Source organism: Tamandua tetradactyla, chromosome 2 (assembly GCF_023851605.1).
Source record: "Tamandua tetradactyla isolate mTamTet1 chromosome 2, mTamTet1.pri, whole genome shotgun sequence".
Taxonomy (NCBI): Eukaryota; Metazoa; Chordata; class Mammalia; order Pilosa; family Myrmecophagidae; genus Tamandua; species Tamandua tetradactyla.
In genome coordinates, this window is record NC_135328.1 from 165,480,261 (window position 1) to 165,496,820 (window position 16,560).

The 16,560-nt window shown below is 36.2% G+C and overlaps 1 pseudogene; it reads right to left on the minus strand.

Moving 5' to 3' along the window:
- Positions 1-14,131: 14,131 nt before the first annotated feature.
- LOC143657806 (ubiquitin-conjugating enzyme E2 D3 pseudogene) lies at positions 14,132-14,559 on the minus strand (annotated as a pseudogene).
- Between the last annotated feature and the right edge of the window lie 2,001 nt (positions 14,560-16,560).

The following is a 16,560-nucleotide window of genomic DNA, read 5'->3' on the forward strand; positions in this document are numbered from 1 at the left end:
AGTAGGATACTTCAATACTCCACTCTCCTCTATGGATAGAATGACCAGACAGAAGATCAATAGGGAAATAGACAAGTTAAATAACTTGACAAATGAATTAGGCCTTACAGACAAATATAGGTCATTGCACCCCAAAACATAAGAATATACATTCTTCTCTAGTGCTCATGGACATTTTCCAGGATAGATCATATTCTGGGGCACAAAACAGGTCTTTATAAATTTAAAAACATTGAAATTATTCAAAGCACTTTCTCTGATCACAGTGGATGAAGTTGGATCTCAATAACCACCAAAGAATGAGAGCATTCACAAATATATCAAGATTAAATAACACACTCTTAAACAACCAGTGGGTCAAAGAAGAAATTTCGCAAGAAATCGGTAGCTATTGGGAGATGAATGAAAAGGAGAATACAATTTATCAGAACTTATAGGATGTGGTAAAGGCTGTGCTGAGAGGGGAGTTTATTGCCCTAAATGCCTATATTAAAAAAACAAGAAACAGCAAAAATCGAGGAATGGACAGCACACCTGGAGGAACTTGAGAAAGATGAGCAAACTAACCCCAAAGCAAATAGAAGAAGAGATATAACAAAGATTAAAGCAGAGATAAAGGAATGGGAGAACAAGAGAACAATAGAAAGAATCAATAAAACCAAAAGTTTGTTCTTTGAGAAAATCAATAAAATTGATGGGCCACTAGCAAGACTGACAAAGAAAAAGAGAGAGAGGATGCACATAAGCAAAATCAGAAAGGAGAAGGGGTGCATTACAACAGACCCTGAAGAAAAAAAAGAAATCATAAGCGGACACTAGAAAAACTATACACCAACAAACTAGACAGCTTAGATGAAATGGACAAATTCCTGGATACACACAAACAAGCTACACTGACTCAGGAAGAAATGGAAGATCTCAACAAGCCAATCACAAGTAACCAGATTCAATACTCATCAGAAATATTCCTACAAAGGAAAGTCCAGGGTCAGATGGCTTCTCAGGGGAATTTTATTCCAGAAAGAACTACCACCAATCCTGCTCAAACATTTCCAAAAAATTGAGGAAAAAGGAACTCTACCTAACTCACTTTATGAAGCTTATATCATTTTAATACCAAAACCTGGTAAAGATGCTATAAGAAAAGAAAACTAGGGCGGGCCACGGTGGCTCAGCAGGCAAGAATGCTTGCCTGCCATGCCAGAGGACCCGGGTTCGATTCCCAGTGCCTGCCCATGTTAAAAAAAAAAAAAAAAAAAAAGAAAAGAAAACTACAGGCCGATCTCCCTAATGAACATAGATGCAAAAATACTCAATAAAATATAAGCAAATTGAATCCAACAACACATTAAAAGAATTATATACCATGACCAAGTGGAGTTTATAGCAAGAATGCAAGGGTGTTCAATACAATAAATCAATCAATGTAATGAAGCACATTAACAAATCAAAATTCCAACAACCTACTTTGAAGATTTGGAAAAGCTAACTACCAAATTCATCTGGAAGGGCAAGAGACCCTGAATAGCTAAAACCATCCTAAAAAAGAAGAACAAAGTGGGAGTATTAACATTCCTTGACTTTAGAACCTATTATAAATCACATGATCATCTCGATTGATGCTGAAAAAGCATTCAACAAAATTCAGCATCCTTTTTTGATAAAAACACCCCAAAAGCTAGGAATCAAAGGTAACTACCTCAATATAATAAAGGGAATGTGAGAGAAATTGATACTCAGTGGAGAGAGACTGAATGTTCTCCCCCCAAGATCAGGTACAAGACAAGGATGCCCAGTGTCATGACTATTATTCAACATTGTGCTAGAAGTTCTAGCTAGAGCAATCAGGCAGGACAAAGAAATAAAAGGCATCCAATTTGGAAAGGAAGAAGTAAAACTCTCATTATTTGCAGATGATACAATGCTATACTTGGAAGATACTGAGAAATCTACAGCAAAGTTACTTGAACTAATAAACAAATTCAGCAAGGTGGCAGGATATAAAATTAAAGTGTAAGAATCACTAACATGTCTATGCACAAGTAATGACCTAGCTGAGGAGTTAGTTAAGGAAAAAATTCCATTCAAAATAGCAACTAAAAGAATCAAATACTTAGGAATGAATTTAACTAGGGATGTAAAGGACTTGTACACAGAAAACTACATAGCATTGCTAAAAGAAACTAAAGGAGATCTAAATAGGTAGAAAGACATTCCCTGCTCATGGATAGGAAGGCTAAATATAGTCAAGATGTCAATTCTTCCTGATTAATCTAAACTCAACACAGTGCCAATCAAAATTCCAACAACCTACTTTGAAGATTTGGAAAAGCTAACTACCAAATTCATCTGGAAGGGAAAGAGACCCTGCATAGCAAAAAGCATCCTAAAAAAGAAGAACAAAGTGGGAGGATTAACACTCCCTGACTTTAGAACCTATTATAAAGCCACAGTGGTCAAAACAGTATAGGACTGGCACAAAGATAAAGCATTAGCTAATGGAATCAAATTGAGAGTGCAGAAATAGACCACCAAATCTATGGTCAACTGATTTTTGATAAGGCCCTCAAATCCTCTGAACTGGGATAAAATAGTTTTTTCAATAGTTAGACATGGAAGAACTGGATATCAATAGCTGAAGAATGAGTGAGGACCCTTATCTTACACCCTACTCAAAAATTAACTCAAAGCGAATCAAATACTTAAATATAAGAACTAGCACCATAAAGCTTCTATAAGAAAATGTAAAGAAACATCTTCAAGACCTAGTAATAGGAGGTAGCTTCCTTAATTTTACACCCAAAGCACAAGCAACAAAAGAAAAAATAGACAAATGGGAACTCCTCAAAATCAAATGCTTCTGCACCTCAAAAGACTTTGTCAAAAAGGTGAAGAGGCAGCCAACTCAATGGGGGAAAATATTTGGAAATCACATATCAGACAAAGGTTTGATTTTCTGTATATACAAAGAAATCATACATCTCAACAACAAAAGAACAAACAACCCAATTTTAAAATGGGCTAAAAGATATGAATAGGCATTTTTCTGAAAAGCAAATACAGATGGCTCAATAGCACATGAAGAGATATTCATTTTCACTGGCTATAAGGGATTGCCTTTTACAAAGGGGATTTGTTAGATTACAAATTTACAGTTCTAAGGCTATGAGTATGTCAAATTAAGACATCAAGAACAAGATACCTTCTCTGAGAAAAGGTTCCTGGCATCTGGGGCTCCATTGTCACATGGGAAAGCACATTGCAACATTTGTGGACCCTTTTCTCCCGGTTCTGATTTCAAAATGGCTCTTTTGGCTCCTGTGGGTCTTTCTGGCTTCTCCTGGGATGTTTTCTTTCCCTGAGCTCTCTCTCAGTTCTTATTTTATCTTCTCATAAAGGACTCCAGCTTGAATGGGCCAGGGTATATCTCCATGACACAATCTAGCCTAAATGTCCCATCCACAGTAAGTCAGCCCCCACAGTAATGGCTTAAAAGAACAGGGCCTTTCATGGGATACATAACAGTTTCAAACTGTTCTTTATTCAAAAATAAAAAAAATTGCAAAAAAATCAAAGTGGGTACATAACTTCCTCTTTTTCTACTTCATTTACTTGGGTATCAGATAAATATGTGGCATGACAAGGGCATAGTTCTCAGAAATGTGGCTTTTTTCATTTCATTATCATGTTTTTGTATCCCTTTTTGCACTAATATTAAAAAAATAGATTTGATTCATAATTAGAAGATCTTAAATGCCCTTTTAAAGAGTTCGGTATTTTCATATTTCCTATAGCATCAAATTCAAAGATTTATAATGAGCAACAGAGTTCAGTTTAAACTTTAGGAGGGTCACGTTGGTAACAATGTAAATAACTGATTGGAAGAGAAATGTTACAACAGATGTTTAATTAGGCAACCAATTATAAATGATTCAGCATTATTCATTTCTATTAAAGCATTGAAAAAAACATACTAAAACTATTTGGAAAGTCAAGCTGACAAGACTTAGTGTCTAATTGGGTGTGGAATATCATGGAAAGAGTTCAGTCAGGGATGATGTATTAGTTAGGGTTCTCTAGAGAAACAGAATCAACAGGGAACACTTGCAAATATAAAAGTTATGAAAGTGTCTCACGTGACTGTAGGAACACAGAGTTCAAAATCCACAGGGCAGGCTGCGAAGCCAATGACTCCGATGGATGGCCTGGATGAACTCCACAGGAGAGGCTCACCAGCCAAAGCAGGAATGGAACCTGTCTCCTCTGAGTCCTCCTTAAAAGGCTTCCCATGATTGTATTTAGCATCACTAATTGCAGAAGACACTCCCCTTTGGCTGATTACAAATGGAATCAGCTGTGGATGTAGCTGACGTGATCATGACCTAATCCTATGAAATGTCCTCATTGCAACAGACAGGCCAGCGCTTGTCCAATCAGATGAACAGGTACCACAACTTGGCCAAGTTGACACCTGTCCCTAACCATGACAGATGACAAAGAGACTTCTAATTGGCTTGTATGGATGGAGTGTGATAACATAGAAGGAAGACATAATATGGAATCTAAGGAAGGAGGTATTTGATAGTTTGTGCCAAATTGAGTTTAGGCCTGGTGGACCACCAGATTGTAAATATTCAGCAGATATTTAGCTACATGAATCTGAAGTTCAGAAGAAGAATCAGGACAGTTTGACAAGACCCAAGTGGGAGGGAAAACACTCAGTCTAATTTTCCAATCAACTTCTAAGGCTTTAAAGAATTTTACCCATTAATCTTACTGCATCCCAGAGAAAATTTGGCAGTTGGATGGACAATCACTTCAGTTTTCTTAAGAAAAGAAAATGTGGAAATGGCAATAAATGCAGCTCCATGCCTTGTTTTTACAAACTTCCATTTTATTAGTTAGCTGCCCCTTGCTTTGCAAAGTGTTGTGTTAATGCATATCTGTTCTTTCTCTTAATAAGGGCAATTATATTCTAATATATTAGATTGAAATACTGCCAAGAAATTTCAGGCAACAGTATTCAATTGTAATTGAAAGTACTCAGCACCCACTTGGTCAAAAATAACCCTGCTCGTGACCACCCATCCACATAGCAAGAGAGCCCTGAATCCCACACATTCTGCCCCATTCCTTGTTTCAATGATCTAGAAAGAGGGCCCACCAGACAATCTGGAAACTGGACCCTGTTTAGAGGGATGAAGAAAGAAAATAATGTGTGAAAATTAAAACATAGGGATGGGATTTGGAAACTCCAGGCTCTGCTTCATTCCTGGCCAGACTCTTAAAAGCAACTGAACCCCTTACCACAGGACTCCTTCCTTCTCCCTTGCCACTGTAGCAGCAGCCCCTGGCAGGGGCTGGCCTTTGCTGAGCCAACATTTAAGGAATGAATTTGAGTAACCCAGGGATAGTTTTAGGGGCTTGATATATTAAGGTTCTTTTGCTTACACACAAACAGAAACCAACTAGCACTGGCTTAATTTTAAAGGCAAGTTTTGTTTTGTTTTGTTTTGGAAGGATACTGGGGTACAGAGAATCCAACAGAAACTAATAAGGCAACAGATGGAATGGGAGTAAAGATTTCTTCAGGGATCAGCAGATTTTAGACCTTTTCTTAAAGCTCTTCAATGAATGAGACTTGGCTCTGAATTTCTAGACTCCAGACCTCAGCTGAAATAATTGAAGGAAAGAATTGTGCTCATGTGAGCTCACTATGGCCAAAGGGTGATAAGAATATATAAACTAAAATGGTTTCCATGGTTCTAACTTATGGATCAGTACCCTCTTCTGCAATAGAGAAAAGTGGCTTGGTAGCTACTCCAATAAGAAAGTATATCACACTGGGATTGTGGCATTAGTTGGGGTATTAAATGTCCAAGTGTATCACTCATATTTTACTAGGTTAAGTTTTGAAAACAAAAAACTAAATATCTCAGGAGTAACAATTTATTTTTCACTCATGTTACATAATGACTTCACAAAGGCTGTGGCTCTGTTCACATGATGAGTCACTGCTGCTTTGTTCCATTCTTCTTCTTCATTCAAGGATCTAGATTGCAGAAGCAGCCTCTATCTGATACATATCAGTCTTGCAGAAGAGATAAATAAACAAAGGCTAAGCCACAGAATGGCTATTAAGGTTCTGGATGGACATAAGGGTCTCACGTTTTCTCACATTATTTTGGTGTGCTGGTTTGAAAGGATGTATGTCTACTAGAAAGCCATGTTTTGATCTAAATCCCATTTCATAAAGGTAGAATAATCCCTATTCAATACTGTATGTTTGAAACTGTGATCAGATCATCTCCCTAGAGATGTGACTTGATCAAGAGTGGTGTTAAACTGGATTAGGTGATGACATGTCTCTACCCATTTGGGTAGGTCTGATAAGTTTCTGGAGTCCTATAAAAAAAGGAAACATTTTGGAGAAAGAAGGAGATCTGAGAGAGAGCATCGCAGAATGACACAGCCACGTGAAGCAGAGTCCACCAGTCAGTGACCTTTGAAGATGAAGAAGGAAAATGCCTCCCGGGGAACTTCATGAAATAGGAAGCCAAGAGAGGAAGCTAGCCAATGATGCTGTGCTCACCAAGTGCCGTTCCATCTGAGAGAGGAGCCCTGACCATGTTAACCATGTGCCTTTCCAGATGAGAGAGAAACTCTGAACTTCATTGACCTTCTTGAATCAAGGTATCCTTTCCTGGATGCCTTAGATTGGGCATTTCTATAGACTTGTTTTAACTGAAATATTTCTTGGCCTTAGAACTGTAAACTAGCAACTTATTAAATTCCCCTTTTTTAAGAGCCATTCCATTTCTGGTATATTGCATTCTGGCAGCTAGCAAACTAGAACATTTGGCTAAATCAAATCATAGTGAGGCCTCAATGATGTATGGAATTGTACTCCCATAGGAGGCATTGCAAGCCAGTGGCAAGAGGTAGATATGTATCATCTTTTTGAGGATGGAAGTGAATAACTGGGAATGATGATACTATTTATCATATGTGATTCGAGTCAACATAGCTGCTGAACTTAGAGTGCAATGAGACACAGTGAAGGCAATGAGATAGTATTGAGAGCTGAGGATACCACTAAAAACTGGTATCCTTGATCATGAAAATATGGAAGAAGCCACTTTACTTGGCCTCAGCTCTCAGTACTCTCTTTGCCATCACTGTGCCTCATTGCACTCTAAGTTATGGATGGGGTAGCTTGCCTTGTAACCCTATTTATCTCTACCATATGTCTTTAGGCCAGTCTGTGATACATCTGACAGCCAATACATGGAAGTGTCAGTTAGATGAAACTGGAAGATAGTGCTCTTTCTTCTAATCATATCAATTATTGGGAGATGTATTGAAATCTCCAAATATAATTGCTGAATTGTTTACTTGTCCCTTGGTTTTTAAAATGTGTTTTGGGGCTCTGTTTGTAGGTGTACATGTTTAAATAATAGTTATGGCTGCCTAATACATCAACTTTTGTAGTTATAAAAATATCCTCTTTGTCTTTACTATGTTTTGGCTTAATTTTATTTCGTATGATATTAATAAAGCCCCTCCAGCTGTCTTTTTTCTCTTTATAAAAAAAAATTTCAACCTGTTTGTGTCTTTAAATCCAATGTATATATCTTGTAGGCAGCATTTTGGTGGATCTTGCTTTTTAATCCAGTTTGAATCTCTACTGTTTGATTAAGGTATTTAGTCCATTTACATTCAATGCACTTACTAATATGGATAAATTTATGCCTACCATTTTGCTATTTGCTTTCTATATGTCTCTGGCTTTTTTGCTCCTCTGGCCTTACTTTACTGCCTTCTCTTTTGTTATACAAATATTTTAGTATACCATTCAATACTTCTGTCATTTAACTGTATTTAGACTTACTTTAAGAGATTACTTTAGAGATTTCAATATTTACCTCTAACTTATCACAATCTACCTCAAGTTTATACTGTCCTCCCACTAATCAGGGGGTGGGGAGTGCGGAACAGCCTTAGGCAAGAAGATCACACAGTCCCTTCATTCTTGCCCAAATCTCAGGAGAGCAACTCTTTAATACTAAACACTTCTCAATTTGTTGTCTGTCTGAGGTGAACTTCCGGTTCCCTGAAATCATTAGTTTGAACAATTTTGTTCACTTTTATACTATTTTTTTCTGATAGAAGGAAATCACCAACTTCTCTTTGCCACCATTACTTAAGGCCTTCCTCTATTTCCTCCTATTTTGAATGCAAGATAAGATCACTTACCTCATATTTCTGAGTGTGAAATGAGACATATGTCAGGATCCCATGGCACCTTTGTACTAACTACACTGAAGATGGAAACATAATTTTTCTGACAAGTTAAAGAAGAACATAGCTAAATAGAAATACAAATTTCCTTCCTTTGCTAACCAGATTGATCAGTTTAAACCATAGGACCAGAGTGTTAGCATCACTATCAACTTGGCGGCAACTTCTTTGAGTGAAAGTAAGGAAGTAAGCAATGAAAGAAATTTCAGAGCCCCCAAGAATCTGTGGTAATTAGATAAAAACTTTAAAACTTGATGTGTTTAAAATATATGAAAACAAAGAAATTACAAGTACAAAGAACTAAAAATGGAGTAGACTTTGCCATTATGTACCAATAACTATTTCTCCTTCCCTTCCTAATTTCCTGGAAGAGTGTAATCCCCAGACACATTATAGGTTGGTAGAGCAGTATGACTCATTCTGGCAAATAGGCTCTTATGAGAAGCAATGTGTGTTATATTTGGGCCAAAGCACTTAAAAGGTGGTATATGATTTCCCTTGCTCTCTTCTGCTGCCATGATGACTGAGAAGTCTTATGTTTCATATGATGCAGAAATAAATTTTGGTACTTCAGTCAGTCTAGATTGATGAATAATTGTGTGGAATAAAACAACACATCAACTTTTCTAGGACACATAGTATAACCAAGAAATAAAATTCTGTTGTGTTAAATCATCGAGAATTTGGGCTTCTTTTCTTTCTTTTTGTTACTGCAGCATAACCTAGTCTAATCTAGTCTAAGACACATGGTGGACAAATAGATGATATGAAAGAGAATCAATCAAAAGAATCATGAATGAAGTATGAGATTATAAACACAATGAGCAAAATAAAAAAAGATAAGACTCAAATGAAGAATTAATAAACAAAATAAATTTGAAAAATTACTCAAAATGCAGTTCAGAGATAAAGTAATGGAAAAAAAGAAAATAAGTTTGAGAAACACAGTGGTTAGGAAAAAAAGCCCAACATAAATCAAGTAAGAATTCCAGGAGAATAAAATAGAATGTAGAGGAGGTGCAAGGGTTGCTCAGTGGTAGACTTCTTGCCTTTCATGTGGGAGACACAGGTTTGATTCCCAGACCACATGCTGCAAAAAAAAAAAAAAAAAAGAAAAAAAATTCAAAAAATGGTGCTGCAATAACAGGGTAGTCACATGGAAAAAGAATGAAATGTGACCCCCACCATACAGTATACAAAACAAAAAGAAAGAATGTAGAGAGGTGATATTTTAGAAAATAATGACTCAGTATTTTCCAGAACAAATGAAAGTCCCAGTACAGATTCAAAAAATTCTAAAATTCTAGTAAAAATCAAGCAAGATAAAAAATAATGTCACAGCTATAATTCATACAAAAGATGGATCTTAATCCAGAGAGAAAAGGTTACCTGAATAGGTGCCATAGTTGATCCACAACAGTTGTCTCAAGAACAACAATGGAGGCCAAAAAATAAAAAAAAAAACAGTGAAATAATATCTTTAAAGTGCTGAGGAAAAGTAAATATCATCTATCACTCAAAAGGGAGAAAAAAATAGAAAGGGGGGCAGAGAATAAATTTCCCTACTAAGGATCTACTTCAGGGTAAATGAAAGCTAACCCAGTAGGAAATAATTGAAGAGGCAATGGTGAGCAAATAAAATGATAATCACAAGGATAAATTTACCTAAGCATTGACTCTATTTTTAAGATGATTAATTGGGGGTCATAAACATTCTAAGGTATTGAAAAATGCAAGAACTATAGAATACCAAATCAATTATTCTTGTTAAAAATTAAAAGATAACTGGATAAATAGTATATAGTTTATAACTTCCAAAACAGATGAGGAGATTGGGTTGTAAAACTCATTCAATTGAATAAAAGGCAGAGAATAGAGGAAGAAATAAAAAGCACTGAATATCACAAACATAGGTAATTGAAAAATGAATATGTCACTAATCTATTAAATACAAATGCACTAGACTTTTCAATTAAAAGACAGATAATATCAAATTGTATTTTAAAACATTTCAGTTTTATGATATTTGCAAAACACGTGCCTGAAAATGAATAAAAAGTGTTTTTTTTTTTAAATACAGGATAAGAACAAGTCTTTCTAGGTATATACAAACTAAAAGAAAGCTGGCATCTAGAATATTGATATTGGGTAATTATAATTTAAAGCCAAAGAAATTTGGGAGACGAGAAATGTTACTTTTGGGAAAAGGATATAAAAATTCTGAACTTATATGGACCTAAATATCTAAAGCTAAAAAAACTGATGTAATTACAATAAAAAATAGACAAACCTACAGACATGATTTGAAATTTTGATGCACTTTTCTCACTATTTTTGTCAATTCATAATTGAATTCAGCTATGAATTTAGGATATTTGAACAGCATAATTATCCAACTTCATCCATTGGTTGGTATAATATAGCAGAGTGGTTGAGAGTATGAATTCCTGGAGGCAGAATACCTGGTTTCAAATCCTGACCCAGTCACTTTTGAGCTATGTGATCTCAACAAACTGCTTTACCTTTCTTTACTCTAGTTCCATTAACTAGAAAATGGTATGGTAGTAATAGGGATGATAGTATGAACCTTATAATACTGTTGAAAGAATCAAATGAATAAATACTCTAAGAGTTCAGATCCAGTACTTGAGTTATAGTAAGCTCAACAATTTTTTTCTATACCCCAACCACTCCATTTCTTTGATCACTAGAATTTCAGTCTTCTCAAGTTGTTTTAACATTTGTTCCCCCTATTGTTTATTTATTTTTAATCCGTATATTTTACTCATCTGTCCATACCATAGATAAAAGGAGCATCACACATGAGATTTTCACAATCACATAGTCACATTGCGAAAGCTGTGTCATCATGCATTCATCTTCAAGAAGCATGGCTACTGGAACACAGCTCTACAGTTTCAGGTACTTTGCTCCAGCCTCTCTAATATACCTTAAACTAAAAAGGGGATATCTATATAATGAGTAAGAATAACCTCCAAAATAACCTCTCAACTGTTTGAAATTTCTCAGCCATTGACACTTTATTTTGTCTCATTTCTTGCTTTCCCCTTTCAGTCAAGAAGGTTTTCTCAGTCCTTTGATACTGAGTCCCACCTCATTCTAGGATTTCTGTCCCATGTTGCCAGGAAGGTTTACACCCTTGGGAGTCACGTAGAGAGGGGGAGGGCAGTGAATTTACTTGTTGTTAGTTGAGAGAGAGATAGGCCACAAAACATCTGAGCAACAAAAGAGTTCCTCTGGGGGTGACTCTTAGGCCTAATTTTAAGTAGACTTAGCCTTTCTTTTGTCCTTTCTCATGCAAAAACATTTTTTAATTTGTACATTTAGTCACTATCATTGTACATTCTAGGCATTCCTAGATTATACCATCTCAGTCTTTATCATCTATCTTTCTTTCTGGTTTCATATGCACCTCCAGCCCTCTTCCCTCTATCATTCTCCTATTCAGCTTCATTCAGTGTTCTTACATTATTGTGCTACAATCAGGTAGTATTGTGCTATCCATTTCTGAATTTTAACAATTAGTCCTGTTGCACAATCTGTATCCCTTCAGCTCCAATTACCCAATATCTACCCTATTTCTACCTCCTGATGACCTGTTCTAAACTGAAATTCTCCAAGCTCATTCATTAATGTTAATTCATATCAGTGAAACCATACAATACTTGTCCTTCTGTTTCTGGCTAATTTCACTCAGCATAATGTCCTCAAGGTCCAACCACGTTGCCACATGCTTCATGATTTTATTCTGTCTTATAGCTGCATAATATTCCATCGTATGTATATGCCACAGCTTGTTTAGCCACTCGTCTGTTGATGAACATTTGAAACCCACCAAATTTTAACTACCAGTATTTTTAACATTATTGGACATGTGCAAAACTCAAGTCAGAAATTTAAAGTACACATTCTTTTAAACACATATGGAACATTTATAATACTCTGGTCTCTGATAGAAAACAAAGAAAATCTCAGTGAAAAGCAAACAGACATTATTGGTCATATTTTCTCTATAATGCTATAAAATAAAACACAAAAACAAAGATTTTCCCCATAATAATATTTTTAAATAATCTGGGCATTGAAAAGTAATAATGAAAAAAATTTCAAACTCACAGCACTCTCCTGCAGAGTACTGAAGAAAAGCAGTCAAGCCATGGTGCCTGGGGCAAGGGATTGATTGTTCTCTGCAGGGCATACAGTGCAGTGCCCAGGACTGTGAGGAAACAGTTTGCAAGGGAATGGGATATTTGTAGCCATGTAAATGGGAGAATTCATAGTACCACAGGTACATACCCAGACAAGGTGCATGCACATAAAAGATCAGGGAGACCCATAACTGGAAAAGGTGTTTTTTTTTTTTTTTAATAATCCAGTAGCATTGACTTTTATTCATTCATGTTAAGTCACCTGAAATGACAGCTTGTGCATTTAAATGCTCATTAATGTAAGTGGCTGAATGAATCTATTTCAATGGATACTCAATATCCCACATGGTAAGTCCCTTCAATACAGCCTCATAACAACTCCCACAGCAAAACAATATTTTATACTGTAAATTTTGACTCATTATTGCTCCTATGTTATGATTGTATCATCCGTTAAGTGTACAAGGTGAGGAAAAAAATTTAGCTAAATAGGGGGTTGCAGCGGGAAAACAGATTTCTTAAACTCCACATACAAGTTAAAATTCAAAACCGCTGGGTCCCAAGTCCTGTGAACTCTAGGGCTGCCAATACCATGTGCAGCACACTACAGCTATATTATTTGATTAGCTTATTAATTCTGCATAAATCGAGTCAATCAATGTGTCATCCTGTAGCAGACAGTGCACTTTAACCGCACGTGGCAAAATATTCACTCTTCGGAACTTTGCATCATCATTTGATGTCAAACAATGAAACAAATCCCACCAGCATATACAAAAAAACCAGATTTGCATTTACAAAAGATTGTTTCCCATACTGATTAATCCAAACAACTAATTCGTTGGTTTATGCAACTTTACTGAAGAAAAATAAATCAATTACTAGCAGAGCTATTAGTTGATCACTTATCCATTGACAACTTGCATCATTTATTCTGTGCTACATGAAACAATGTTTTGGAAGATAGATTATTTAATAGCACCAAGCTTCCTAACAGTTTAAATGAAAATTAAAAAATGTTTGAGACCCTATTTTGGAATACAAAGGGTGTTGACTTCCAATTTCCATTCTCTGTAGAATAAGAACAGGTCATTCCTTTATTGACATGCATAAAATACATCACATTTTCTGTTCTGCTGATGCTACAAATTCAGTACCAAGTCTCCAGCCACATCAGTTATGAGCATCATGTATATCACGTAACCTCAAATTTCTAACAGTGGAAGTCTCAAACAACAATGGATGCTGCTATAGAGTTGCTGTTTCCTTTGATGTGACAATTGAACATCTATCTCCCTCCCCCTTAGATGACTTCTTCAGCATGTTAGAGCAGTGAGGAATGGTTTTAGTCTCATAACCAAGTTAGGGTGAAGACATTGGCCACGTAATATACACGCTCCATGTTTTAAAAAATTCTGAATCTTGGGCAACTGTTCTCTTGTAATTACTTTACAGTTTCTAAAAGTAGTTATTGTCCAAAGCTGGAAGAACTTAAGTCTTTTCAGATGAGCATGAGAATGAATGGAGGGGGGTAAACAAAAACTAAAATAAAAAAAGATGAGGTCTGATGGGGGAGCAGCCAGATAAGAAAATCAAAAAAGGAACAGTAAGTTAAAGTTTATTCCAGCTATAATGCAGATTATTCTGACTTTAAGGCAGCATCATTTGGCATACTTCTGAGTCCCTCCCCGAGATATTCTATTGTACTTATCACTAAGTGTTTTATAAATCCATGCAATCTCTGGCACTCGGGCATCATCTGGGTTCAGATCACATAGCAGTGAAAAAATGGATAAAAGAACTTTAGAAATAGTTAAAGCAAGAGACAACTGTGATCTTAGATGATCGAGACCATTACTGTTAATATATGGATGATAAATTTTTGTTGTAAATGCAACCTTAGGTGGTTTGAAAGGGTAATCTGTAGGAAAATGAATTGTCAAAAAGAATACACCGCTTTGATACGGGCTGTCATTTAGGTCCCATAATTGTGGTTTGCCAATGAAACATATCACCCCCAACTGGATCTGCAGAACAGGGGGTCACGGGCCAAATCACTAAGTTGCTTTTTAATCCATTTCAGCACCATCGTCTGTGCTGTTTGTCTGGCTCAGCACTATCTCGGTGTGTGCTCAAAGGTCTGTCCAAAACTCTTGATTATCAAGGCAGCAGGAAAGGAGTGTAACTTCGTCTCACACCGGTTCTGCCAGACACAAGCGCAGAGGGGCCTGGTCAAGCTGTGGCCTTGGCTTCCTCCCTGCGCGGCAGCCGGTGCCTCCACGGCCCTCAGGTGTTTTCTTTTATTCCTTCTTTTTTTGTTGTTCACTCCTGGAATTCAAGGAAAACTTGGTAATAACATCAGCTGGATGCAAGTCTAAGAAAAGACACTTCAGGGCCTAAATTTCAGTGATAACACATTAACATATTAAAATATTCAGATTTCCATAAAAGGTTTCAAAACATACAAAGAAATAGGAAGCAGTGGCCCAGGTAAGTGAAAAGAATAAGGCTTTGAAACCATCAGTGAAGAGGATCACACCTGGGATATTCCAGACAAAGACTTTTTTAAAAATGGTCCCACATATGCTCAAAGAGCTAAAGGAAAACATGGACAAAGGATGAAAGGAAATCAGGGAAATGGTTAATGAGCACAACAAGAACAGCAATGGAGAGATGGAAATTGTAAGAAGGCTGCAGACAGAGCTGAAGATCAAGGTGGCAGAAATTAAGAATTCCCTAAAAGTGTTCAATAGCAGAATGGGGCTGGTAGAACTTTTAAAAAGTGAACTTGAAAATAAAATGATTGAATTCATTCAGTATATGGGGCAGAAAATAGAAAGAATGAAGAAAAGTGAACAGAGTCTGAGAAATCCATGGGACAACACCAAGCATGGCAAAAACACATTGCGGGAATCTCAGAAGGAGAAGAAAGAGAGAAAGGCAAAGATGGAATATTCTGGAAAATAATAGTTGACAACTTCTGAAATTTAATTGAAGACATGATATAGATATGCATGTTGCTCAACAAACTCCAAACAGGATAAACCCAGAAAAACGTATGCCATAGCATATTATAATCAGACTGTTGAATGCCAAAGATAAAGAGAATTCTGAAAGCCACAAGAGAGAAGCAACATATTGCACACAAAGGAGCCTGGGCACTATTTCAAAATGTGCCAAGTTCTTAGCAGAAACCATGGAGGTAAGAAGGCTTTGGGATGATATAAAGTGCTGAAAGCAAAAATTTGCCATCCAAGAATTCTATATCCACAAAGCTACCTTTCAAAAATTAAGACATTCCCAGATAAAACAAAAGCTGAGGGAGAATGCTCTATAAGAGATGCTAAAGAAAGTTTTTCAAGTTAGAAAGAAAGAACGATAGAGAGTAGATCACAGCTGTGTGAAGAAATGAAGATCTCCAGTGAAGGCAATGGCATGGGTTAATATAAATGCCAGTTACTATTGTACCCTTGGTTTGTAACTGTACTTTTTACATCCTATATAATCCCAAAGAAAATTCAATATTAAATAAGGGTTTTGGAATCATAAAGCATAAATATGTCATTTTTGGCAAGAACTAAATAAAGGCAGAGGATGGAGGAGTATAGGAAAATAGTTTGTGAATCCTATTGAAGTTAAGTTGGTAACAAAGAAATTGAGATTGATAAAGCTTTAGGATGTTAAATGTAAGCACCATGGTAACTACAAAGCAAATATTGGAAAATATACAAACTCATAGAGATAGAAATTAGAGTACAGGTAGAGTAGGATGCAGGGAGAATGGGAAGTTAATGTATAATAAGTATAGTGTTTCTGTTTTAGTAATGGGAGGTGATGGAGTACTACAATATTGTGAATGTGATTAATCCCATTAAATGATATGCTTGGGGATGGTTGAGATGGGAAAATTTTAGATTGCATATATGTTGCCACAATTAAAGTGAAAAAAGAAGGAACAACTAAAGAGACAATGACAATTAAATTAATATACTACCTTGGATGGGATCTAATGGAGGCAGAAAAGGTTCAAAGGGACAGTTTTGAGATATATGAAAAAAATGGAATATATACTATAAGCTTTATATCAATG